The following is a 26,506-nucleotide window of genomic DNA, read 5'->3' as shown; positions in this document are numbered from 1 at the left end:
CTTCATGTAATCCCAGACAGACTTGATGATGTTGATATCAGGGCCATAGCATCACTTCCAGTACTCCTTCTGTATGCTGAAGATAGTTCTAAATGGCATTGGCTGTTTTTAGGGTTGTTGTCCTGCTGCAGAATAAATTTGGAGTCAATCAGACGCCTCCCAGATGGTACTGCATGGTGGATAAGTACCTGTCTGTATTTCTCAGCATTGAGGACACCATTAATCCCTACCAGATCCCCAACTCCATTTCCTGAAATGCAGCCCAAACTCGCAAGAATGGTACACATGTGATCAGGTTCAAAACATCGATGGTTCCATTTAAATTTTCCATCTTCCATCAGGTTAAAGCATACCGATGGTCATTCTTATCGCAACCACAGCTTTGCCAGGATGGGCAGCAAATAGATTGTACATTTGCGTGAAAATATTCAATTTAACTTTATTAATTTACACTAAAAGATTTATCAAGCATACATTAAGAGGGAAGGCCAGGAGCAGAGCATTCTGTCCTTCCTGGAGAGGGTCATGTTATGCAACCAAAACGCGGATTGAGATAAACATGCTCCTTAACAGTACAAGAAAAGATTGTTTTTACCCTACATTGCAATCAGCTTCCTCATTGTTTTCAACTCGTGCTGGCAGCAGGACCGAACTCTATAGACAGTGGTCCGTATTATACCACTACAGTGCACTGTCTCAGCAATCCACTTACTTTCTGAGGGGAACAATGCAATAGGTGTCAGTTAGTCTGCGCCTTGCAGTGACTCTCTCAAGGCTAGCAGCAGTAGCAGACCCCAGTTCATCCTCTGTCCCACACACCGCATCATGCAGACGGAACCTGACGGCCACATCCGCCACCAATGAGTGAACAGGGCGCGGTTAGTCTCGCTGAGTGACCGCGCATCTCTCCAATCACCGCGCCGCTAATACCACCGTTGCCGCTACTGCAAGTGGAAGGTCTCTGGCAGCACAGCCGGGGTAGAGTGAAAGTACGGAGGTTACGCTGCTACTTGGACCAGGTTAAAATAATCTTTGTTCCAATTGTACGTGTTGCTGGGCCACTGGTGTGATGTGGTGTATGCTGGCTGTATGTAGATGGGGATCCCTGATGTCTGCGGCGCTGTTTACACTTTGCTTCTCTGCAGCTGTATCCTTGAAGTACACTAGTAGGGTCACTCTATGCTTCGCTGGGAAGTCCACAGGAATAAATCCAGGGCGTGTTAGGCGCAGTATTTGGTGAGGGGAGAGGCATTGCTCGTCTTTTGGATAAAATTTGGCAAAACGTTTTGTATACCCCTCCACTGTGTCTCCTGGCACTTTATCTATCTATCTATCTATCTATCTATCTATCTATCTATCTATCTATCTATCTATCTATCTATCCTATCACGTGATGAGGTCTTTGTACAGTACTGAGTCTTGGAGAGAGATAAAGTGGACAGAGATAAAGTACCAGCCAATCAACTCCTAACTGCCATGTCCTGGGCTTGAATAGTGACAGGAACTGGTTGGCTAGTACTTTATCTCCATCGAAAGCTTAGTAAATAGACCCCAAAGCACCAGCCACCCTGCTCCTGTCAATTTTCAAACACAGCCTGTAGCATGGCATTTAGGAGCTGGTTGGTTGGCACTTTATCTCTCTCCAAGCCTTAGTACATATACCACATAATAGACCCCTGTAAAAGTTCCTTGGCTTACGTGTGTCTGATAAAAAGTGCATTGAGGTCTGTGTGACTGATAAGCGTGATTTTATGATCAGTTATTTCCAAAGTTTAGTCTAGGTCAGGGATTCTAACATGCAGCCCTCAGAACTCTAAACAGGTCATGTTTTCCAGGACATCTGGGAATCTGTAAAATGTAATAGTCGGTCATACACCTCCTGGGTGACCTGGCAAATGTGGCCTGTTAGGGGTCCTGAGGACTGGGGTTAAAAAAACACTGCACTAGGTACATATACTGTACGTCTCACTACCTAATGGCCCTTTTTGGATGAGTGTGTTTAGGGTGGTTCTCTGGTAAGTGAACATAAAGTCCCGTGCATCAAACACTTTTAATTTTTTTTTTTTTTCCTTTTAAACTGATCTGTTAAGAAATTGTTGTTGTATGAAAACTTAATAGCTTAGTAGCAATGCCTTACCCTGTAACTTACAGTAATACCCACTAAAATCTTGATATTTTGGAGAAGTGTGTCGTTTGAATTTGTGTAGCTGTCCCGTGCATCACAGATAATCACCCTTTAGTATTAATACTAATGTTACTGACTGTGGTGGTTTGTGTGTCAGTTCCTTGTATAGTATAAACCATAGAAAGTGAATATTGGAAGGACTAGTCATTTCTTTGAGGAAGAGATTTGTGACTCTGGCTGCAGGAAAAATTATTAAAAGAAACAATTTGTTGGGGAAATACAGACACTGCTTAGAGAAGCAAATAAGAAAAGCATATCTTGTCACATGAGCTATTTCACACAGTAAACAAATGCTCAGTTTCTGGTACTTATTTTTTATCAGGGAAACATTTTTTTCCTAGAATTTGTTCAAGGTGCGTACACACTGGCTGATACTGTATATCGCGGGTCCATCGGCGAGTGTGTACAAGCGATTGGTCTGTGAACTCCGTAGATCACAGACCCATCGCGTCGGCCCTGCTGCACAGACGACGGCCAAAATATTGTTAGATATATTGGCACGTCGGTGTGTATGTACGGACGGTCAGCCAACCACAGGTACACAAAAGGCAGCAGCCGGCGGTGACTGACAACGTGTGTAAATGCCCGCCCAGTTCATGACGTCAGTCCCCGACGGATCGGGCAGTGTGTATGCACAGCACACTGCCCAATCCGGCTTTAGATATATCTGCAGATCAACTGATCTGCAGATATATCTGTAGGTGTGTACCCAGCATTACTCATTTGTAAAGCATAAACTCCTCATGCCTAATGTATAAAGGTGCTATAAATAAAACAGACCTTTGGCCGGAGATCCATCCTATATGATAAACTCGTGGCACATTTGCTATTTTACTGTAAATGTATAGGTAATAATGTGTTTTCACATGTTCTATTTACTGCCCTAGACACGGTTATAGACTTTAAAAATGTATAGATTATGTACTTATAAGAAATGTATAAAACCTCGTACACTCGGGGAGAGATGTGCTGAGCGATCTAGCACAGACCATTCAGCCCACATCTCTCGGTCAGCGGTGACGTGAGCGACCTGCTAGATTTGGACAAAGATGCCCTGCTGTGCGTTGAAACGCGTTAAGGATACAGGACTCATTCACAATTCTCCCTCGGCAGAATTTTTCCCACACCCAGCACCAGTTTGTTTGTTTTCTGCATCTTACAGCGCAGCACTCGTAGCTTTCCTGGCACAGCCGACAACATCTGCACCATATGGTAAGAGCGGCAGCGCTTGGACATACACCGTTTCCACCTCTTACACCTGGTTGAGCTGCAAATTCACGGAGCCGGCTACTTCCATCTCAGCGCTCCTTGCACGGGGATCAGTGCTCCCAGCAGCATCGCAAACATCATACGGGCTTACCATATTTGAGCGCACCCATCAGTGGTGATCACTTATTGCCTCCGTGGCCGGACCGGAGATACACCACCGGGGTGCCCACTGCTAGACACATTCAGTAACTGTCGTATCAACACGGCATATCCCGGTCCTGCCGACTGCGGGACACGGGGCTCCAGACACCTTGCCAAATACCAGTGTCTGGTTATCATTATCATCTACCTCGGGTGCTTTACATGCTGTGCTGCAATATCATCCGGTAACCAAGGATCCCACATACATATGTGAGTGAATTTTATATTCAGAACTTCCTATTTCAAATGTTAGTCTGTGCTTCATCCTAAACCTTTGGATGAGTGACTGCACCATTTACTAAACATCAGTCATGGTGATCAGTGCATGACTACATTTATTCACTTAAAGCACAACTAGTATATGAGATATTGAGTAAAAATCAGGCCCATTGCTGTGGTGTGGATTTTAAATCTGTTCTGTGTTAATGTGCACATTGTTTGTTGTTCAATTATTGACTCCCGGGAGTTTTGTGCTATTATTGTACTGTATAACATCAATATATACTTTTTTTATTTTTTTTACTAATAATAAATACAGAAATTCTTTTAATCTATTTTTTTTTGTATTATTAAGCGCCACTTGGAACTTTCATTTGACCTGCTAGATTGTGTCTGCATGCAAGCCAATCTAGTACCAGCGATAGCGACGTGCAGGGCTGAGCATCGCTATCGCTGTGGGGCATACACATGGAGAGATTGTGCTTAACTTCTAAGCAATCTAGTCAGATTGCTTATCATTTAAGCACGGGTCTCTCTGTGTGTACCCCCTTTAAGGTATACTTGGGCAGATGTATTATGCCTTGAGAAGTGATAAAGCAGTGATAAGTGGAAGGTGATAACGCACCAACCAATTATTATGGGTTTGAAAAATACCAGGAGCTGATCTGGTACGTTATCACCTTCCACTTATCACTTCTTTATCACTTCTCCAGGTATAATACATCTGCCCCTCCGTTTCCAAAACACTTTGGCATTTGGAAAGCAATTGTTCTTGGGACATTTTCACATAGGAATTGATATGTTAATAACCCTGACACCAGCAAAGGGGTATCTGGACAAGCAATTTCTTTGAGAGGCAATCCAAGGGAGTATTCTCGTGTGTCTTATGTAAAACAGAGACACTCGGGTGAAAAGACAGTACTGTTGGGTTTCAGAATTTCATGTTGTTCCTAAGAAAGCCAAATTAGTTTTAGTCTAGATATGTGGAAGGAAGGATGCAATTGAAATGCGAGTTATATATACATGTGTGAGACAGGAATATGTTAATCAGATTGTACTTGTGAAAGCAAACTGGTTTGGTTTATATATGAAAGAGAGCAGGCAATTGCTTTATCCAGTTGGGATGCGGTCAATTTACCTACACTCAAAATCCAGATGGTCAAAATACTGAGGTACGGGTCCAGAACCAGAGATACCAGCACAGCTTTTGTAGATGCTCTGGCAGTACGGTCAAATTTCAGTCTGGCCTCCAGTATCCCTTATTCTGAGGGTTTTTCACAAATTAAAGCAGCAATGAGGCACCGTGATCCTCATAGCTCCACAGTGGCCATGACTACACCCAGACCTGGCTCGTCTGTCTTTGACAGCGTGGCTCTTGAGACATTCCTCTTGAGATCAAGGGATTTTTAACGACAGCTAGTGCAGACCATGCTCAGGGCTTGTGAACCTGCCTCAGCTCAGATTTACTACAGAATATGGCACTCGTACTTTAGGTGGATGCACCTAGAGGTCACAATCCTAAAACCTTTAGGGTGGCAAGAGTTCTGGCTTTTCTAATAAGCAGGATTGGATCTGGACCTTGCTTGATGACTCTTAAAGTGCTAGTTTTGGTTCTTTCTGTATGGTTTCAATGTAAGATTGCTCTTATACCTGATGTCTGGACCTTCAGGGAGTTCTCGGGATACAATCTTATCTTTAGTGCTTCATGCTTTACAGACTTCGCTGTTGATCCCTTGGAATCTGTGGATTTGAAATGGCTCACATGGAACACTCTGTTCCTTCTTGACATTTCATTAGCACACAGCCTTGAGGAAGGGCTCTTCCTGCTGGAAATGCGTCAGTCCTATTATGCATGCTGCCATACAACCAAAGGACTGAGGAACCCTTGTGGTACTGCCTGGGAGCCAGTTGCAGGGTACTGTCCCGGGATACCCAGCTTTAGAGCCCCCCCCCCCCAAGGTTTTTTTGGGGCAGGGCGGTGGTACTGTAGGGGCCCTTTGTGTGCGCGAGCTGAAGGCTTGTGTGTGTGCACGTAAAGGGTGCATGGCCGACTTGGGAAGGGGCGCTGCCCCGCTGTTGTCACTATTGGGGGTGTGCCGCCCCCATCAACATCACTAGTGGGGGTATGCCCAACACCTACGGAGCTACTGGGCTTCCCCCAAGCTCTCTCTTGAATGTGAATAGATGCCGTGCACACGGCGGCATCAGGCACCGGGCAGGCTGTATTAGGAGAGTGCTGCAAAAAGGGCGGGGTGTTTTTTGCCCTATAAAATTCGAGCAGGGCACCCTGCTAAAACAGCCTAGCATGAACACTACAGCGTCACACCACCTGCGCTCCTAACTCCACACACAGGTACAGTGGGGCAAAAAAGTATTTGGACAGCAACCGATTGTGCAAGTTGACCCACTTAAAAATATGAAAGAGGTCTATAATTGCCATCATAGGTACAATTCAACTGTGAGAGACAGTATCTGACCCCCCCCCCCCCCCCAGGAAATCACATTGTATGATTTTTAAATAATTCACTTGTATTTTCTTGTGCAAAATAAATATTTGGACATCTACCAAGCAGCACGATTTCTGGCTCTCACAGACCTGTTACTTCTTCTTTAAGAAGCTCTTCTATCCTCTACTCGTTACCTGTATTAATGGCACCTATTTAAACTGGTTATCTGTATAAAAGACACCTGTCCACACCTTCAAACAGTCAGACTGCTACCTCTCCACCATGGCGAAGACCAGAGAGCTGTCTAAGGACACCAGGGACAAAATTGTAGAGCTGCACAAGGCTGGGATGAGCTCCTCGACTATAGGCAAGCAGCTTGGTGAAAAGAGATCAACTGTTGGTGCAATTATTAAAAAATGGAAGAAATACAAGATCACTGACAATCTCCCTCGACGTGGGGATCCACGCAAGATCTCACCTCGTGGGGTATCAATGATCTTGAGAATGGTGAGGAATCAGCCCAGAACTCCACGGGGGGGACCTGGTCAGTGACCTCAAGAGAGCTGGGACCACAGTCACAAAGGTTACCATTATTAACACTCTACGTCGTCATGGATTGAAATCCTGCAGCGCCCGAAAGGTCCCCCTGCTTTAGCCAGCACATGTCCAGGCCAGTCTAAAGTTTGCCAGTGACCATCTGGATGATCCAGAGGAGGATTGGGAGAAAGTAATGTGGTCAGATGAGAGCACAATCAAACTTTTTGGTATAAAGTCCACTCGCCGTGTTTGGAGGGAGAAGAATGATGAATGGCATCCCAAGAACACCATACCCACTGTGAAGCATGGGGTTGGAAAAATCATGCTTTGGGGCTGCTTTTCTACAAAGGGGACAGGATAACTGATCTGTATTATGGAGAGGATGAATGGGGCCATGTATCGTGAGATTTTGGGCAAAAACCTCCTTCCCTCAGTAAGAGCATTGAAGATGGAACGTGGCTGGGTATTCCAGCATGACAATGACCCCAAACACACCACCCGAGCAACTAAGGAGTGGCTCCGTAAGAAGCATTTCAAGGTCCTGGAATGGCTTAGCCAGTCTCCAGACCTCAACCCAATAGAAAATCTGTGGAGGGAGTTGAAAGTCCGTGTTGCTCGGTGACAGCCCCAAAACATGACAGATCTAGAGAAGATCTGCATGGAAGAGTGGGCCAAAATACCTGCTACAGTGTGTGCAAACCTGGTAAAGAACTACAGGAAACGTTTGACCTCTGTAATTGCCAACCGAGGTTATATTACAAAGTATTGAGTTAAACTTCTTGATTGTCAAATATTTATTTTCTCCAAGAATATACAAATAAATAGTTTAAAAATCATACAATGTGATTTCCTAGTTTTTTTTTTTTTTTTTCATATTTTGTCTCTCACAGTTGAAGTGTACCTATGATGGAAATTATAGACCTCTCTCATCTTTTTAAGTGGGTCAGCTTGCACAATCGGTTGCTGTCCAAATGCTTTTTTGCCCCACTGTATGCCTTCAGCAGCTTTTAAACTTTGAAAAAGTTTTATTACACCATATCTTGTTCTTTGTAATATAAAACTCCTGCCAGTGTTTATCTTACCACTACATGTGATTCTCTCTTTTTTCGGAATACATGCCAGCATCTCCAGTCACATGTTGATACTCATTATATGTATAGTCTCCTTATTTTACTGTTCTGCTTCCTTTTTATCTTAAATAAATTGTGGGAATTCAATTGTTTAATCGCGCCCAATCTCCCGTCTAAAGTGGGAGATTGCTGGGCGATATTCAGTTGTCCCTCGTTATCTGTCCAAATGGGTCACTTTTCGCTCATTACAGCTCGCCACCCCCGGCGGTAGCAAGCTGAAATTAAGTTCTCGCACCCACTGGCAGAAACATTTGAATTTTGGGTTTGAGATACTCCCGCTCCAGAATTTCTAATACTTAATGATCTGTAGGCAAAATTTATCACGTGATATTTTCAAATACAAAAAGATTGTTTTCACATCAAACACGTACAGGTGGGGCTGCTTACTGATTCAACTGAAACACGTATACTGTAGGTGGTGCTGCTTAATAATTCAACTTATGGGAATTTAAAGAAGAAGAAGGAGGAATACGCTTAGCAGCAGCACTCTTTCCCTTCCACAAAAAAAATTATATTTGTTTTATTTTTACGTTTTAGTTAAAATATTTGTACTTTATTAATAGACTTTATTAAAGTCTCAAGGAGAGTTCAATATCCATATGTGATATGTCATTTTATTGTTACCACATATGATGTATTATATGTCCTCCTTATTTTAATAATGGGGGGTCATGTAGAGCAGTGGTTCCCAAACTGTGTGCCGTGGCTCCCTGGGGTGCCTCGGGACACTTGCAGGGGTGCCCTGGGTTGGTGGTCCAGGACCAATTCAAATTATTCATGGTCCATGTAATAGGCAAAACCAGTGCTTGTGGCTTACAGTCGTAAAATATGGGAACAAACAGAAGCAACTCTTGTCCCTCACCCCATGACTGAACCTAAGGATGACATATAAACACAATTTACTTAATTTAATATTTTTTTCTGAATTCCTCAATAAGAAACTTTTGGCCTAGGGGTGCTGTGAAAAAAAATCTGATACTCTAGGGCGCCGTGACTCAAAAAAGTTTGGGAACCACTGTAGAGTGAAATATAAAATTTATAGAGATAGAATAACAGGTAGAAATAAATAAAGAAAAATATTCAGTGTAAGTAAAAAGTGATTTAAAAGAAAATGCTGGTACACTGTCTTTATTCTGTGTAATAATTTGTATACCGATGATGTTTCAGCTCACTAGTTCTGCTCTTAAATAATAACTTGGTTGTGTTGAGCAGTAAAATGCAGTTGAAGTTACAAATGTAACAGTATTATGCCCAGTGTTTTGAGTTTCTCACTCAATGGTTATAATTGTTACATTTGTTACTTTCATGTAACACTGTTGAGATACTTTCTAGCAACACTGCAATGTTGAAATGTTCCTGGTTGTTTATGCTTAATATTTCTAGCTTATAATGGGTCTAATTCAGACCTGATCGTAGCAGCAAATTTGTTAACAGATGGGCAAAACCATGTGCACTGCAGGTGTGGCAGATATAACATGTGCAGAGAGAGTTGGATTTGGGTGGGTTATATTGTTTCTGCGCATGGTAAATACTGGCTGCTTTAATTTTACGGTGCAATTTAGATTTCAGTTTTAACACACACCACCCAAATCTAACTCTCTCTGCACATGTTTTATCTGCCACCCCCTGCAGTGCACATGGTTTTACCCCTCTGCTAACAAATTTGCTGCTATGATCAGGTCTGAATTAGGCCCAATGGGCATTAAACCCAGGAAAATGTGCAACAATGAATGCCTGTTTTCCGTATATATTTTTAATAACTATAAAGCAAACTTAATTGCTCCTAAGTTGTATCTTGCTCGTATGTACAAATGACAATATTTACCACCGCATGTGAATGTATAAATAAAAAAAGGAAAAATAAAACAAATATAATTTTTTTTTTTGTGGAAGGGAAAGAGTGCTGCTATCTATGAAACTGATTCCTTCTTCTTTTTCTTTAAATTTTCATAGAAACATTTGAATAGCTGCAGGAGGGCGCACGCAATGTGGGGATCCGTGATAACAATTGAATTCTCCCCATTGTCTTTTATTTCAATCTGACCATTGTTTTATACCATAAGTGCTAAGGGTCAATAGCCACTATTTACATTGCCAGATACCCAAAAAGGGTGTGATTGGGACACGCAGGTCTTTTGATCCTAGTCTGCTCCAGGAAGTAGAATTTTTTTCCCATTATTTAAGCACGCAGTGTGTCTGACCTAAGGAGCGTTACCATCGCTACCCCTTTTTCTCCACCAGGATAGGGATGTCCTTAGAACTAGGTCTGGCTACCTACTGTACCTAGAGTGGTGTCCAGGTTTCATATAAATCAGGAGATTGTTGTGCCAGCCTTTCAATCCTCCACCATCACAGCAGGTGAAGCCTTGCTGGATGTTGTTCGTGCACTTTGAATTTATGTGGATCAAACCAAATCTCTACTCTATTTGTTCTGTGGGCAATCCTCCGTAATGCACAGGACAGCTACACAAATTCATACAACATACTTCTCCAAAACTCCAACATTTTTACTGGGTCTTAAATTATAGGGTAAGGCATTGGTACTAAACAATTAAGTTTTCAACAATTTCTTAACAGACCAGTTTAAAAGGAAAACAAAATAAAAGTGTGTGATGCACTGGACTCAGAGAAAATAATATTTTCTACCTTAATAGAATGTAATGAATAATTCTGTGAAGAGTGAAAGGGTACATGCTTGTAAAATGCATTTTTTATTTAAATATACTTAAGAGATTGCTTTGGTGTACATTAAATAATTAAACAAGTGGGAATTTTGAGATTTTTTTTAGACCTTGTGATGCATGGCACAATTAAAAGTGATGCACGGGACTTGTGTGAATTGTTATGTGTTTTCTAGTCTTGAAGGCTGTGTTCAGCATTTTGGAACAATGATATAGGCAATTTTATGGTTAGTTCAAAACATAATACAGGTCGGGTCTCTCTTATCTGGCGACCTGTTATCCGGAATATTCCGAAAACTGGTATATCCCGGGCCTCTAGTGACGTCATGACGCATTCAGGCAGATGAGTTTTCGAAAAGACAACAATCCCAATGTTCGAATTTTGCAGGTAGATTTTGCTGTGAACTACAGTAGTGAATTTCAAAATGAAGTGCAGAGTGCACTTTGGTCTGGAAGCAGTGTGACATTATTCACTGCCGCTGTTATGTGCCACCAGACTTGTCAAACTTTCCTAATCTGTTCTGACACTAAAGAAAAAGAGAGAAATACAGTTAGATCTTTTATCCAGATAATTTATGACAATATTCATCCAAGCTCTGAAGAAAATAAGAACTTCGAAGAAGTGATTTGGACAGATGGACCTTCTTCAGAGTTTGAGCACAGATATATTGTTTTATTTCTGAAAGAACTCAGTGAAAAATACTGCAAGGTTTTTCACTAGAGGTATTTTGCTACCTCACATGGCAAGGGTGTGGTTGACGGCATAGGAGGAAGAGCCAAATCTATTGTGAGGAAACGGTAATGAGCAAAAAGGCCAATGCCATACCCTCCAACTGCACTTTTTTGAGCAGTACAGTACCATTTTTCATGGTCTATACAGGCCAAAAAGGGCTTTGTACCGTGTTTTGGCATCTCCCAATCCTATTAATTCCCATGGGAGCATTGCGGGGTCAAGCCTGCTTTAGCTGTGACCATGCCCCTTTGCTGGATTTGTGGTATGGTATGCAGTGACCCTATTGTGCAATCTGCTTACGATTTTGCAGAACTTGTAAAGTGATTGATGCCAGCCGCAAGAGTCCTATACATTGAAACAGACATTCCACGTAATGATAAGATCTGGGAGAATGCAACAAGTATTCCAGGAATATCAACGTTACATGGAATTAAATGCACACCAACTAAAGAACTACAGGTGTATGCAAATTCAGTTTCATCCAATAATGAATTTCTGTTTCAAGTCACTGAAGATGAAATTGAAAAAGGAAACTGGTTGTTGGTAACTTACAATGGGCAGCAGTATCCTGGGCAGGTCATACAAGTTATTGGGTCTGAAGCTGAAGTTTCAGTAATAATTCAGCACGGTAGAACTAAACATTGGAAATGGCCAACATAGGAGGATAAGGTGTTTTACACCCAGGACAGCATTGTAAGGCAGATACAACCTCCAGAAATTGCTAATGTAAGAGGATATTACTACTTCCCAGATTTATCTTGATTTGTCTGATGCATGGGACACTTAAATTTTTCTCTATTTTAGAGCAAATGAAAAATAATTATTAATTTGTTTATGGTGTCACACGCCGGACTTTTAAAAGTACTATGCGATGTCCGTGCGTGCTGTATCTACACATCGCTCCCAGAGGTCCACCAGCGCTGATCCAGCATGAAGTCTCCTGCAGCGGCTGCTGCTTCTGAGTACTTAACAGCGTTGTCTTCCATTGTTTCAGTGTTTATTTCTCATTGTGCTCACTTCTTGGTGATTGGGCCTAGTCAGAGTTTCCCTTCAAGTCCGGACATGGGCGCTGCCATCTTGGATTCCATCAGCTGATCCTCCACTGTCCAATCCTGGAGCTCTTTTCGTCAGCTGACTGCAACATCCAATGAATCCATACTGCAAGGTGTAAAGGTGACTTCCTGGGATTACCAATTTGTCAGTACAACAGTCTCTATCCAGGAAGTAACAGCTCTGTGCTGAGCGCCTTTATTCCAGTGACTTTGTATGATCCAGTCCGTCCCGATTCCACTCCGGCTACCATTGTTATATGGACTTTGTCTTTTTTCAATGCAATCAGTGTTAATATTCCGGATCAAGCCCAGTGAACACTTCAGTCTGTTCCGCTTCCATTCCGGATGCTATTATATTTGAACTGTGTCTTTCTTCAATGCAATCAGTTTTAATATTCCGGATCAAGCCCAGTCAGCATCTCAGCCCGATCCAGTTCTATTCCAGATATTATTGTTGTTTTGAACTTTTGTCTTTTTCAGTCCAATCTGGTTCCATTCCGGTCATCATTTCTGTGGCTAACCTGGTATCTTTTGTCAGCATACTGTATCTGCAGTGAATCATGGATGTTGTTCTTTAAGAAAAGCTTAATTTATAATTATACTTGCCTATTGGTTTGTCACTGCTAGAACACCAACGATTCTTTCAAGTACATGCACCATACCTGGTTAAAGCCTCCTCAATTTATTTATACTCCCTCTATGTCGGCTCCATCCACAAATGCCTGTCCAAACCCAACCCAGCCCTCAGGCGTGACACATGGCTTTTAGTTACATATCCAGAATACAAAGATGAGCTGTGGTTCTTTTGTTTTGTGATGATTATTATCAGTGCTGTAACTAAACTTTTTAGCGCTGTGTGCAAGAAACAGCATCGGCGCCCCCCCCCATATTCAAAATAGGGCAGTGCGCAAAAATATATCAGCGTGACTTCATGGAGAAGGGGCGTGACGACATAATAATAGAAATTCATATTACGCTGCACAGTAGTCTTCATTATTCAAATTTTGCCGCACAGTTGTGCCACTTACACACATTACACAGGTAGAGCCCCTTTTGCATATATTACGCCAGTTAAAGTCCCTGTCACACATTACGCCAGGTAGAGCTCCATTTTACACATAACTCCAGGTAGAGCCCCTATCACACATTATAGCAGGTAGAGTCCCCTTTTACACTTTACGGCAGGTTGTTGTTCCTCCCCTTTAACGTTAACCAGCAACCATTTCGTTTTTTATGTGTGTCTATTACAGTAGTCAAGAATGAAATAAATGTGCATATATTTGTTAATATATATATAGTTGGTAATTGTCCTAAACTGCTGTTTTCCGATCTCCTCCTCCTCCTCCTCCTGATCTGTTGCTTCTTCTATATTTGCTCCTCCTGACTTGCCGCTTCCCCATCTCCTCCTCCTCCTCCTCCTCCTCCTCCTCCTCCTCCTCCTCCCGACCTATCGCTTCTTCGATATCTTCTCCTCCCCACCTGTTGCTTCCCGATCTCCTCCTCCACCTCCTCCTCCACCTCCTCCTCCTCCTCCTGACCTGTTGCTACCACATCTCCTCCCTTGGACCTTTTGCTTCACCGTCTCCTCCTCTGGACCTGTCACTTCTGTATCTTCTCCTCCCAACCTGTCGCTATCCCATTACCTCCTCCTCTCCACCTGTCGCTTGCCCGTCTCCCTCTCCTCCCGACCTGCCGCTACCCTATCTCCTCTCAACTATAGTTTACCCTCATACTAACAATACTATCAAATCTAATGCATTCAGCGCCCCCCCACACTACTCTCATCATACCCACACTGACATCTCAGTCACACAAACACCTCCACTGCTCTACTTCAAACTCAAACTAACAGCACAAATACTGTATATGCAAACTCACACTGACAGCACATTTACTGTATATGCACACACCTTTCTCCCCTTCCCCTTGACACTGACAACTCCACATGCGCACACACACACACACACACACACACACACACACACACACACACACACACCCACCCACCCCCACGCTGACAGTGCACTTACAAAAGTCCTCTTCTCTGCACTTAGGGGGTCTTCTCTATTCAGGGGCTCAGTCAGGGAGGCAGAATGCAGCGCACCGGTGTGCTGCTAGATGCTCTTCTCTGTTTCCATTTGTATTATTTGAGCGGTGAAATGAGTGACCTGCTAGATTGTGCCTGCATGCCAATCTACCACCGGCGATATTGACATGCGGGTCCACACATCGCTATCGCTGTGGGGCATACACATGGAGCATCCGTGCTTAAATTCTAAGCAATCTAGTCAGATTGCTTAGAATTTAAGCACTGATCTCTCCGTGTGTACCCCCCGTTAAATATCTTTGCAAATGTTATATATGCCCCCCCCCCTGCAGTGCACATGGTTTTGCCCAACTGCTAACAAATTTGCTACTACGATCAGGTTGAATTACCCCTTTGTTCTAATTGGCGACTGTGTTTTGTGATTTGGAACTTCTACATACCTGTAGGTTTTTCATTACACCAATCTAAAATGTAACTTCGAGTTAAATCAAAGTAGTTCCTTATACTTTGGAATGTGTCAATTTAATAAATATAAACAAATTGCTGGTTAGTGAAATTTTATGTTTTGTACTTTATGTTCTCTTTCTGGAAAATCGCCCCTATACTGATTTCACAAAAGAGGCTGGCCTGCTAACAAGCAGACATTATCTAGATGACTTTGAATGAATGTTTGTCTGCTGGAGATAAACTCTGAAACCACTGAGATCACAGATCCTGGTTGGCTGGTCTGGTTATCCCCTCAGCGGCGGCCCACCCCCCCCCCCCCCCGCGCCAGGCCGCTGCCACTACCGGAGCTCAGCTCCGGTCCGGCTGCGTTGAGTGAGATCTTCTGCACATGGGCATCCCAAACCTACAGACAGTCTCACTGCCAGCATCAAAATGTTTTAACAGTGCAAGTGTTTACGCTGCGTGCGGGATCGTGAGCGGTGCGACTGGAGAGGTTTGAGAGTTTGCAGCAATTCATCCAGCTATCTGTTGCCGCTGCGGGTGCTGAATCAGTGTGCATCCAGCCAGGGATGTGGGGGCGTGGCGTGGGCGGAACGGGAGCCGATGTTTAGCAGGCTCCAGCAGTGATGGACTGAACTGCTGCTGTCACTTCTCTTACCCTTAGCGCTGCAGCCCAACGGAAAAGTGATTGTGGAGTTGATTTAGGAGTCTATTCATGTAGAAAACGAAAACAGAATTGCTACTTATCACTATACATCGCATCGCTTCGATGCGATGTATAGCTGTGATAAGTAGCAATTCATGTATACTTACCCTTCCGACGATGCGCTGCGGTGTCTGGGGCTCCTGCGGTGAGGTAATCTCCAGCGGTCCTTCCCAGCGATGCGCGGGGTCCAGCGGCGGGTCCCTTTGCGCATGCGCAGGGTGTTGACCTGCCGGCCGCAGTGGTTGCTGGGAGGTCGGGGGGTGGAGCCAGCACGAGGTGCAGAGCAGCGATCAGGGAAGCATTGGGCTTCCCTGATGTCTCCGCACCACAGTTCAGGTTACGCCGTCCTGAGATGGCGAACCTGAACTCCATGGAGAAGCGGAAAGCAGAGCTTTCCGCACCTTCATGAATCGCACTCACCATACAAAGGTATGGTGATGCGATTCAGCCACAGAGCGGGGGTGCCGCTGGGGAAGTCAGGGACTTCTCCACGGTAACCCGCTCTGTGAATTGCGGTAAGCAGAGAAAAGCCCTGTTTAACGCAAAACAGGGCTTTTCTCTGCTGCATGAATAGACCCCTTAATCAGTACCCAGCCTCAACTCTGAAGTAAGTGTATCCTCTGTTCTGAGCTCCTCTACTGAGCTCAATTTCAGCCTGAGCAACGATGCCCTGCCCCAGCTTATCACTATAGCTGTCTCTTCATTCCCCCAGGCCAAAGAACAGTTTTTAATTTTGTGTGTGTGTCCTCTTATACTGTCCCAGTGTGTCTGTAACCATGTCCACTCCCCCTCAATATAACGTGCGTGTGTGTCCTCTTATACTGTCCCAGTGTGTGTGACCATGTCCACCCCCCCCAATATAATGTGCGCGTGTGTCCTCTTATACCGTCCCAGTGTGTGTGACCATGTCCACTCCCCCTCAATATAACATGCGTGTGTGTCCTCTTATACTGTCCCAGTGTGTCTGACCATGTCCACCCCCCTAATATAATGTGCGTGTGTGTCCTCTTATACTGTCCCAGTGTGTGTGACCATGTCCACTCCCCTCAATATAACATGCGTGTGTGTCCTCTTATACTGTCCCAGTGTGTCTGACCATGTCCACCCCCCTAATATAATGTGCGTGTGTGTCCTCTTATACTGTCCCAGTGTGTGTGACCATGTCCACCCCCCTAATATAATGTGCGTGTGTGTCCTCTTATACTGTCCCAGTGTGTCTGACCATGTCCACCCCCCTAATATAATGTGCGTTTGTGTCCTCTTATACTGTCCCAGTGTGTGTGACCATGTCCACCCCCCTAATATAATGTGCGTGTGTGTTCTCTTATACTGTCCCAGTGTGTGTGACCATGTCCACCCCCCTAATATAATGTGCGTGTGTCCTCTTATACTGTCCCAGTGTGTCTGACCATGTCCACCCCCCTAATATAATGTGCGTGTGTGTCCTCTTATACTGTCCCAGTGTGTCTGACCATGTCCACCCCCCTAATATAATGTGCGTGTGTGTCCTCTTATATCTTCCAGTGTGTGTGACCATGTCCACTCCCCCAATATAATGTGCGTGTGTGTCCTCTTATACTGTCCCAGTGTGTGTGACCATGTCCACCCCTCTAATATAATGTGCGTTTGTGTCCTCTTATACTGTCCCAGTGTGTGTGACCATGTCCACCCCCCTAATATAATGTGCGTGTGTGTCCTCTTATACCGTCCCAGTGTGTGTGACCATGTCCACCCCCCTAATATAATGTGCGTGTGTGTCCTCTTATACTGTCCCAGTGTGTGTGACCATGTCCACCCCCCTAATATAATGTGCGTGTGTGTCCTCTTATACTGTCCCAGTGTGTGTGACCATGTCCACCCCCCTAATATAATGTGCGTGTGTGTCCTCTTATACTGTCCCAGTGTGTGTGACCATGTCCACCCCCCTAATATAATGTGCGTGTGTGTCCTCTTATACTGTCCCAGTGTGTCTGACCATGTCCACCCCCCTAATATAATGTGCGTGTGTGTCCTCTTATACTGTCCCAGTGTGTGTGACCATGTCCACTCCCCTAATATAATGTGCGTGTGTGTCCTCTTATATCACCCAGTGTGTGTGACCATGTCCACTCCCCCAATATAACGTGTGCGAGTGTGTCCTCTTATACTGTCCCAGTGTGTCTGACCATGTCCACCCCCCTAATATAATGTGCGTGTCTGTCCTCTTATACTGTCCCAGTGTGTGTGACCATGTCCACCCCCCTAATATAATGTGCGTGTGTGTCCTCTTATACTGTCCCAGTGTGTGTGACCATGTCCACCCCCCTAATATAATGTGCGTGTGTGTCCTCTTATACTATCCCAGTGTGTCTGACCATGTCCACCCCCCTAATATAATGTGCTTGTGTGTCCTCTTATACTGTCCCAGTGTGTGTGACCATGTCCACTCCCCTCAATATAACATGCGTGTGTCCTCTTATACTGTCCCAGTGTGTCTGACCATGTCCACCCCCCTAATATAATGTGCGTGTGTGTCCTCTTATACTGTCCCAGTGTGTGTGACCATGTCCACCCCCCTAATATAATGTGCGTGTGTGTCCTCTTATACTGTCCCAGTGTGTCTGACCATGTCCACCCCCCTAATATAATGTGCGTTTGTGTCCTCTTATACTGTCCCAGTGTGTGTGACCATGTCCACCCCCCTAATATAATGTGCGTGTGTGTTCTCTTATACTGTCCCAGTGTGTGTGACCATGTCCACCCCCCTAATATAATGTGCGTGTGTCCTCTTATACTGTCCCAGTGTGTCTGACCATGTCCACCCCCCTAATATAATGTGCGTGTGTGTCCTCTTATACTGTCCCAGTGTGTCTGACCATGTCCACCCCCCTAATATAATGTGCGTGTGTGTCCTCTTATATCTTCCAGTGTGTGTGACCATGTCCACTCCCCCAATATAATGTGCGTGTGTGTCCTCTTATACTGTCCCAGTGTGTGTGACCATGTCCACCCCTCTAATATAATGTGCGTTTGTGTCCTCTTATACTGTCCCAGTGTGTGTGACCATGTCCACCCCCCTAATATAATGTGCGTGTGTGTCCTCTTATACCGTCCCAGTGTGTGTGACCATGTCCACCCCCCTAATATAATGTGCGTGTGTGTCCTCTTATACTGTCCCAGTGTGTGTGACCATGTCCACCCCCCTAATATAATGTGCGTGTGTGTCCTTCTATACTGTCCCAGTGTGTGTGACCATGTCCACCCCCCTAATATAATGTGCGTGTGTGTCCTCTTATACTGTCCCAATGTGTGTGACCATGTCCACCCCCCTAATATAATGTGCGTGTGTGTCCTCTTATACTGTCCCAGTGTGTGTGACCATGTCCACCCCCCTAATATAATGTGCGTGTGTGTCCTCTTATACTATCCCAGTGTGTCTGACCATGTCCACCCCCCTAATATAATGTGCGTGTGTGTCCTCTTATACTGTCCCAGTGTGTGTGACCATGTCCATGCCCCTAATATAATGTGCGTGTGTGTCCTCTTATACCGTCCCAATGTGTGTGACAATGTCCACTCCCCCTAAATATAATGTGCGTGTGTGTCCTCTTATACTGTCCCAGTGTGTGTGACCATGTCCACCCCCCTAATATAACGTGCGTGTGTGTCCTCTTATACTGTCCCAGTGTGTGTGACCATGTCCACCCCCCTAATATAATGTGCGTGTGTGTCCTCTTATACTGTCCCAGTGTGTCTGACCATGTCCACCCCCCTAATATAATGTGCGTGTGTGTCCTCTTATACTGTCCCAGTGTGTCTGACCATGTCCACCCCCCTAATATAATGTGCGTGTGTGTCCTCTTATATCTTCCAGTGTGTGTGACCATGTCCACTCCCCCAATATAATGTGCGTGTGTGTCCTCTTATACTGTCCCAGTGTGTGTGACCATGTCCACCCCTCTAATATAATGTGCGTTTGTGTCCTCTTATACTGTCCCAGTGTGTGTGACCATGTCCACCCCCCTAATATAATGTGCGTGTGTGTCCTCTTATACCGTCCCAGTGTGTGTGACCATGTCCACCCCCCTAATATAATGTGCGTGTGTCCTCTTATATCACCCAGTGTGTGTGACCATGTCCACTCCCCCAATATAACGTGTGCGAGTGTGTCCTCTTATACTGTCCCAGTGTGTCTGACCATGTCCACCCCCCTAATATAATGTGCGTGTCTGTCCTCTTATACTGTCCCAGTGTGTGTGACCATGTCCACCCCCCTAATATAATGTGCGTGTGTGTCCTCTTATACTGTCCCAGTGTGTGTGACCATGTCCACCCCCCTAATATAATGTGCGTGTGTGTCCTCTTATACTATCCCAGTGTGTCTGACCATGTCCACCCCCCTAATATAATGTGCGTGTGTGTCCTCTTATACTGTCCCAGTGTGTGTGACCATGTCCACGCCCCTAATATAATGTGCGTGTGTGTCCTCTTATACCGTCCCAATGTGTGTGACAATGTCCACTCCCCCTAAATATAATGTGCGTGTGTGTCCTCTTATACTGTCCCAGTGTGTGTGACCATGTCCACCCCCCTAATATAACGTGCGTGTGTGTCCTCTTATACTGTCCCAGTGTGTGTGACCATGTCCACCCCCCTAATATAATGTGCGTGTGTGTCCTCTTATACTGTCCCAGTGTGTGTGACCATGTCCACCCCCCTAATATAATGTGCGTGTGTGTCCTCTTATACTGTCCCAGTGTGTGTGACCATGTCCACTCCCCCAATATAACGTGTGCGAGTGTGTCCTCTTATACTGTCCCAGTGTGTCTCACCATGTCCACCCCCCTAATATAATGTGCGTGTGTGTCCTCTTATACTGTCCCAGTGTGTGTGACCATGTCCTCCCCCCTAATATAATGTGCGTGTGTGTCCTCTTATACTGTCCCAGTGTGTGTGACCATGTCCACCCCCCTAATATAATGTGCGTGTGTGTCCTCTTATACTGTCCCAGTGTGTGTGACAATGTCCACTCCCCCTCAATATAACGTACGTGCGTGTGTGTCCTCTTATACTGTCCCAGTGTGTGTGACCATGTCCACCCCCCTAATATAATGTGCGTGTGTATCCTCTTATACTGTCCCAGTGTGTGTGACCATGTCCACCCCCCTAATATAATGTGCGTGTGTGTCCTCTTATACTGTCCCAGTGTGTGTGACAATATCCACTCCCCCTCAATATAATGTGCGTGTGTGTCCTCTTATACCGTCCCAATGTGTGTGACAATGTCCACTCCCCCTCAATATAATGTGCGTGTGTGTCCTCTTATACTGTCCCAGTGTGTGTGACCATGTCCACCCCCTAATATAACGTGCGTGTGTGTCCTCTTATATCGTCCCAGTGTGTGTGACCATGTCCTCCCCCCTAATATAATGTGCGTGTGTGTCCTCTTATACTGTCCCAGTGTGTGTGACCATGTCCACTCCCCCTAATATAATGTGCGTGTGTCCTCTTATACCGTCCCAGTGTGTGTGACCATGTCCACCCCCCTAATATAATGTGCGTGTGTGTTCTCTTATACTGTCCCAGTGTGTGTGACCATGTCCACCCCCCTAATATAACGTGTGCGAGTGTCCTCTTATACTGTCACAGTGTGTGTGACCATGTCCACCCCCCTAATATAATGTGCGTGTGTGTCCTCTTATACTGTCCCAGTGTGTGTGACAATGTCCACTCCCCCTCAATATAATGTGCGTGTGTGTCCTCTTATACTGTCCCAGTGTGTGTGACCATGTCCACCCCCCTAATATAACGTGCGTGTGTGTCCTCTTATACCGTCCCAGTGTGTGTGACCATGTCCACCCCCCTAATATAATGTGCGTGTGTGTCCTCTTATACTGTCCCAGTGTGTGTGACCATGTCCACTCCCCCTAATATAATGTGCGTGTGTCCTCTTATACCGTCCCAGTGTGTGTGACCATGTCCACCCCCCTAATATAATGTGCGTGTGTGTCCTCTTATACTGTCCCAGTGTGTGTGACCATGTCCACCCCCCTAATATAATGTGCGTGTGTGTCCTTTTATACTGTCCCAGTGTGTGTGACCATGTCCACCCCCCTAATATAATGTGCGTGTGTGTCCTCTTATACTTTCCCAGTGTGTGTGACCATGTCCACCCCCCTAATATAATGTGCGTGTGTCCTCTTATATCACCCAGTGTGTGTGACCATGTCCACCCCCCTAATATAATGTGCGTGTGTGTCCTCTTATACTGTCCCAGTGTGTGTGACCATGTCCACCCCCTAATATAATGTGCGTGTGTGTCCTCTTATACTGTCCCAGTGTGTGTGACCATGTCCACCCCCCTAATATAATGTGCGTGTGTGTCCTCTTATACTGTCCCAGTGTGTGTGACAATGTCCACTCCCCCTCAATATAATGTGCGTGTGTGTCCTCTTATACTGTCCCAGTGTGTGTGACCATGTCCACCCCCCTAATATAACGTGCGTGTGTGTCCTCTTATACTGTCCCAGTGTGTGTGACCATGTCCACTCCCCCTAATATAACGTGCGTGTGTCCTCTTATACCGTCCCAGTGTGTGTGACCATGTCCACCCCCCTAATATAATGTGCGTGTGTGTCCTCTTATACTGTCCCAGTGTGTGTGACCATGTCCACCCCCCTAATATAATGTGCGTGTGTGTCCTCTTATACTGTCCCAGTGTGTCTGACCATGTCCACCCCCCTAATATAATGTGCGTGTCTGTCCTCTTATACTGTCCCAGTGTGTGTGACCATGTCCACCCCCCTAATATAATGTGCGTGTGTGTCCTCTTATACTGTCCCAGTGTGTGTGACAATGTCCACTCCCCCTCAATATAATGTGCGTGTGTCCTCTTATACCGTCCCAGTGTGTGTGACAATGTCCACCCCCCTAATATAATGTGCGTGTGTGTCCTCTTATACTGTCCCAGTGTGTGTGACCATGTCCACCCCCCTAATATAATGTGCGTGTGTGTCCTCTTATACTGTCCCAATGTGTGTGACCATGTCCACCCCCCTAATATAATGTGTGTGTGTGTCCTCTTATACTGTCCCAGTGTGTGTGACCATGTCCACCCCCCCCAATATAATGTGCGTGTGTGTCCTCTTATACCGTCCCAGTGTGTGTGACCATGTCCACTCCCCCTCAATATAATGTGCGTGTGTGTCCTCTTATACTGTCCCAGTGTGTGTGACCATGTCCACCCCCCTAATATAATGTGCGTGTGTTTCCTCTTATACTGTCCCAGTGTGTGTGACCATGTCCACTCCCCCAATATAATGTGCGTGTGTGTCCTCTTATACTGTCCCAGTGTGTGTGACCATGTCCACCCCCCTAATATAATGTGCGTGTGTGTCCTCTTATACTGTCCCAGTGTGTGTGACCATGTCCACCCCCCTAATATAACGTTCGTGTGTGTCCTCTTATACTGTCCCAGTGTGTGTGACCATGTCCACCCCCCTAATATAACGTTCGTGTGTGTCCTCTTATACTGTCCCAGTGTGTGTGACAATGTCCACTCCCCCTAATATAATGTGCGTGTGTGTTCTCTTATACTGTCCCAGTGTGTGTGACCATGTCCACCCCCCTAATATAACGTGCGTGTGTCCTCTTATATCACCCAGTGTGTGTGACCATGTCCACTCCCCCAATATAACGTGTGCGAGTGTCCTCTTATACTGTCCCAGTGTGTGTGACAATGTCCACCCACCAATATAACGTGCGTGTGTTTCCCCTTATACTGCCCCAGTGTGTCTGTAACCATGTCCATCCCCCCCCCCCCAAAAAAAAATAATAATAAAAAAAAAAATAACGTGCTTGTGTATCCCAGGGGTGGATTGGGATGCCGGAACACAATGACAGTTCCTGGTTGGCTGGTCACTTTGTCCTGTCAGTAGCCACGTGTCCCTCCCCAATACCAGGTCAGCGCTCTGATCGCCAGCGTTAGCTGACAAAGCCTGATGGCCGTGGCAGTTTTATCCTCGCCTCACTGTACTGGGGTGCAGGACCGTTGCGGCTCTAATAACCTTGCGGCCCCGGCGTTCACTTTGGGGAGCAGGTACGCCCATAAAACATGGTGCAGGCAAACAATGCCGGGCGCCTGCTCCCTAGTCAGTCCCGGCTCCTTCCCTGCACTGACCTCCGCAACCGCTGCAGGCAGCCTACCCCCCCCTCCCGTCAGTTTCACACTCCATATCACTGCGGAGCGAGAAGCTGTGGCAGCAGACACACCAGGTGAGTGCTGCTGCTGCAGCATATGGGTTGATAGGGAAGTTGTGGGAGGCAGTGACAGGACACTACTGTGTGGCACAGTGGCAGTGCATGGGATGTTAATACTGTGTGTGCAATATACTGTATCTAAGAGGCATTATTACTACTGTGTGTGCAATTTAGTCTAGCCCCTTACCCTAACCATCCCCACACACAGCCTAACCCTAACATTCCTTCCTGCAGCCTAACCCTCCCCCGCAGCCTCACCCTGACCTCCCCCCTGCAACCTAGCCCTGACCTCCTCCCCGCATCCTAACCTTGACCTCCCCTCCCACAGCCTAACCCTAACCTCCCCCTCTCGCAACCTAACCCTAACCTTCCCCCCTCAGCCTAACCCTAACCTCCCCACTGCAGCCTAGCCCTGACCCTTCCCGGAGCCTAACCCTGACCTCCCCCCTGCAGCCTAACCCTAAGATCCCCTCCCACAGCCTAAGCCTAACCTCCCCTCTTGCAGTTTAACCCTAACCTCCCCCTCTCGCAGTTTAACCCTAACCTCCCCCTCTCGCAGCCTAACCCTAACCTCCCCCCCTCAGCCCAACCCTATCCTCCCCCCTGCAGCCTAACCCTAAGGGCTGTTTCATACTAGCCGGTTTTCATCGGCCAGCAAAAAGCTGATCGGCTTTTTGCCTTGCAGTGTTTTCAGTGATATATGAAAACAAACTGCTGCTTTCACGTGGCACGGCCACGGCCCGGCTGCCGGGTTGCAGCCGAAAATATACACTGAAAGGTCCGGCTGCTGGGCTGGGGCCGTGCCGTCTTTGTAGGCAGAGAACCGTGTGTATGAATGGGAGCTTTCACACACAACATTTTTTTTCAGCCGCCCCTGCTGCTGCTGCGCATGCGCACAGCATTAAACACCGCTTAAAGCCGTGGTGTGTGAAAGACCCTGCCGGACGGCAAAAAGCCGGACAAAGTTTGTCCGGCTTTTTGCCATCCGGTGAAAACTGGGTAGTATGAAACAGCCCTCACCCTCACCCTCACCCTGCAATGTCAGATAAAATGCCTGTCAGTCTCATTTTATCTGCCTGTGCAGCGGCGGATTGGCAATGTGTATAATGTGCTTTACCTGGTGCAATGTGTATAATGTGCTCTGCCTGGCGCATAGTGTATACCGTGCTCTACCTGGCGCAAAGTGTGGACGTGCTCTATCTGGCGCAATATGTATAACGTGCTCTACCTGGCACAGTGTGTATTGGAGGATCTACCTGGTACAATGTGTATAGGCGGCACTACTGTGCGGTGTAATGTGAATTGGCACTATTATGTGGCCACGCTCATTCCCCATTTAATTTGTGCACAGACCCACAAATGCTTGCAGCTAAAATCTAGTCTGCCTGAAAGGCATATACAGTTATGTTACAGCCTTATTCCAAAATGGAATAAATTCACAATACCATATAATGACAACGTGAAATTTTTTTTTTCTTTCTAGATTTTTGTAAATTTATTAAAAATAAAATACTAAGAAATCACATGTAGATAAGTATTCACAGCCTTTGCCATGAAGCTCAAAATTGAGCTCAGGCGCATCCTGCTTCCACTGATCATCCTTGAGATGTTCCTACAGCTTAATTGGAGCCCAGCTGTGGTAAATTCAGAAGAATTGATTCCATTTCTGATCTTCCTAGTGACAGTAGCAAAGAAAGCTATTTGAAATTCCTGGATCTCCAATTATCCCCTACCTTAACTGCGGTCCATAGAATGCTGATGAAAATTATGTACTTTGATCGTTTCTCTATATCCACAAATGCACAAAGAGGTATAAACCATTTTTTCCATAAATGGGGTGCCTTTGTCAGTGCAAGCCGAGATCACTGCTATCTTTGAATATGACGCATAAAGTAGTGTTTTGATGTGATACTTTCTGGTTCCATTCTGTATACCCCCCTTTTACATTTTCCTCTGTTTCAAATATAGCTTTAATTTTGTTGTACTTTCTGGTTGTGTTTCCCCAATATATTCCGTTACCATTTCGCAATACACGACATTGACAGTATTGCTTATTTGACATATTTATTTAATATTACATTGTACATCCTCTGTGATACAATAAACTTCTTTTAAGTGTCTAGATTTGTTGATATAATTTTAAAGCAGCCTCGATGTATGATTCTTCCTTCTCTGGTCATTCTACTTCTTGTATTGGCTCTCTTTACGTTGTAGACATCCTGTTTGTTATACCTGATTGTACATTGGCCCTCATTCCGAGTTGTTCGCTCGGTATTTTTCATCGCATCGCAGTGAAAATCCGCTTAGTACGCATGCGCAATGTTCGCACTGCGACTGCGCCAAGTAACTTTACTATGAAGAAAGTATTTTTACTCACGGCTTTTTCTTCGCTCCGGCGATCGTAATGTGATTGACAGGAAATGGGTGTTACTGGGCGGATACACGGCGTTTCAGGGGCGTGTGGCTGAAAACGCTACCGTTTCCGGAAAAAACGCAGGAGTGGCCGGGGAAACGGTGGGAGTGCCTGGGCGAACGCTGGGTGTGTTTGTGACGTCAACCAGGAACGACAAGCACTGAAATGATCGCACAGGCAGAGTAAGTCTGGAGCTACTCTGAAACTGCTAACTCGTTTGTAATCGCAATATTGCGCGTACGTCGGTCGCAATTTTAAGAA

At 45.5% G+C, this 26,506-nt stretch overlaps 1 protein-coding gene across 4 annotated transcripts in view; it reads left to right on the top strand.

The window, feature by feature from the left end:
* The first annotated feature begins 825 nt into the window (after nt 1-825).
* Nucleotides 826-26,506, top strand: part of LRRK2 (leucine rich repeat kinase 2) — a 469,339-nt gene continuing 443,658 nt past the window's right edge. For 2 of the 4 annotated variants that reach the window (XM_063927083.1, XM_063927080.1), the window contains exon 1: nt 826-1,043. The gene's annotated coding sequence lies outside the window, so the exon portion shown is untranslated. Of the gene's footprint in view, nt 1,044-1,106; nt 1,237-26,506 lie in introns of those variants that run through there. The other 2 variants (XM_063927081.1, XM_063927082.1) reach the window with 2 other exon arrangements.

The sequence above is a fragment of the Pseudophryne corroboree genome, chromosome 6 (genome assembly GCF_028390025.1).
Source record: "Pseudophryne corroboree isolate aPseCor3 chromosome 6, aPseCor3.hap2, whole genome shotgun sequence".
NCBI lineage: Eukaryota > Metazoa > Chordata > Amphibia > Anura > Myobatrachidae > Pseudophryne > Pseudophryne corroboree.
The sequence above is the reverse complement of the archived record's forward strand: the minus strand, read 5'-3'. Positions and strand labels throughout refer to the sequence as shown.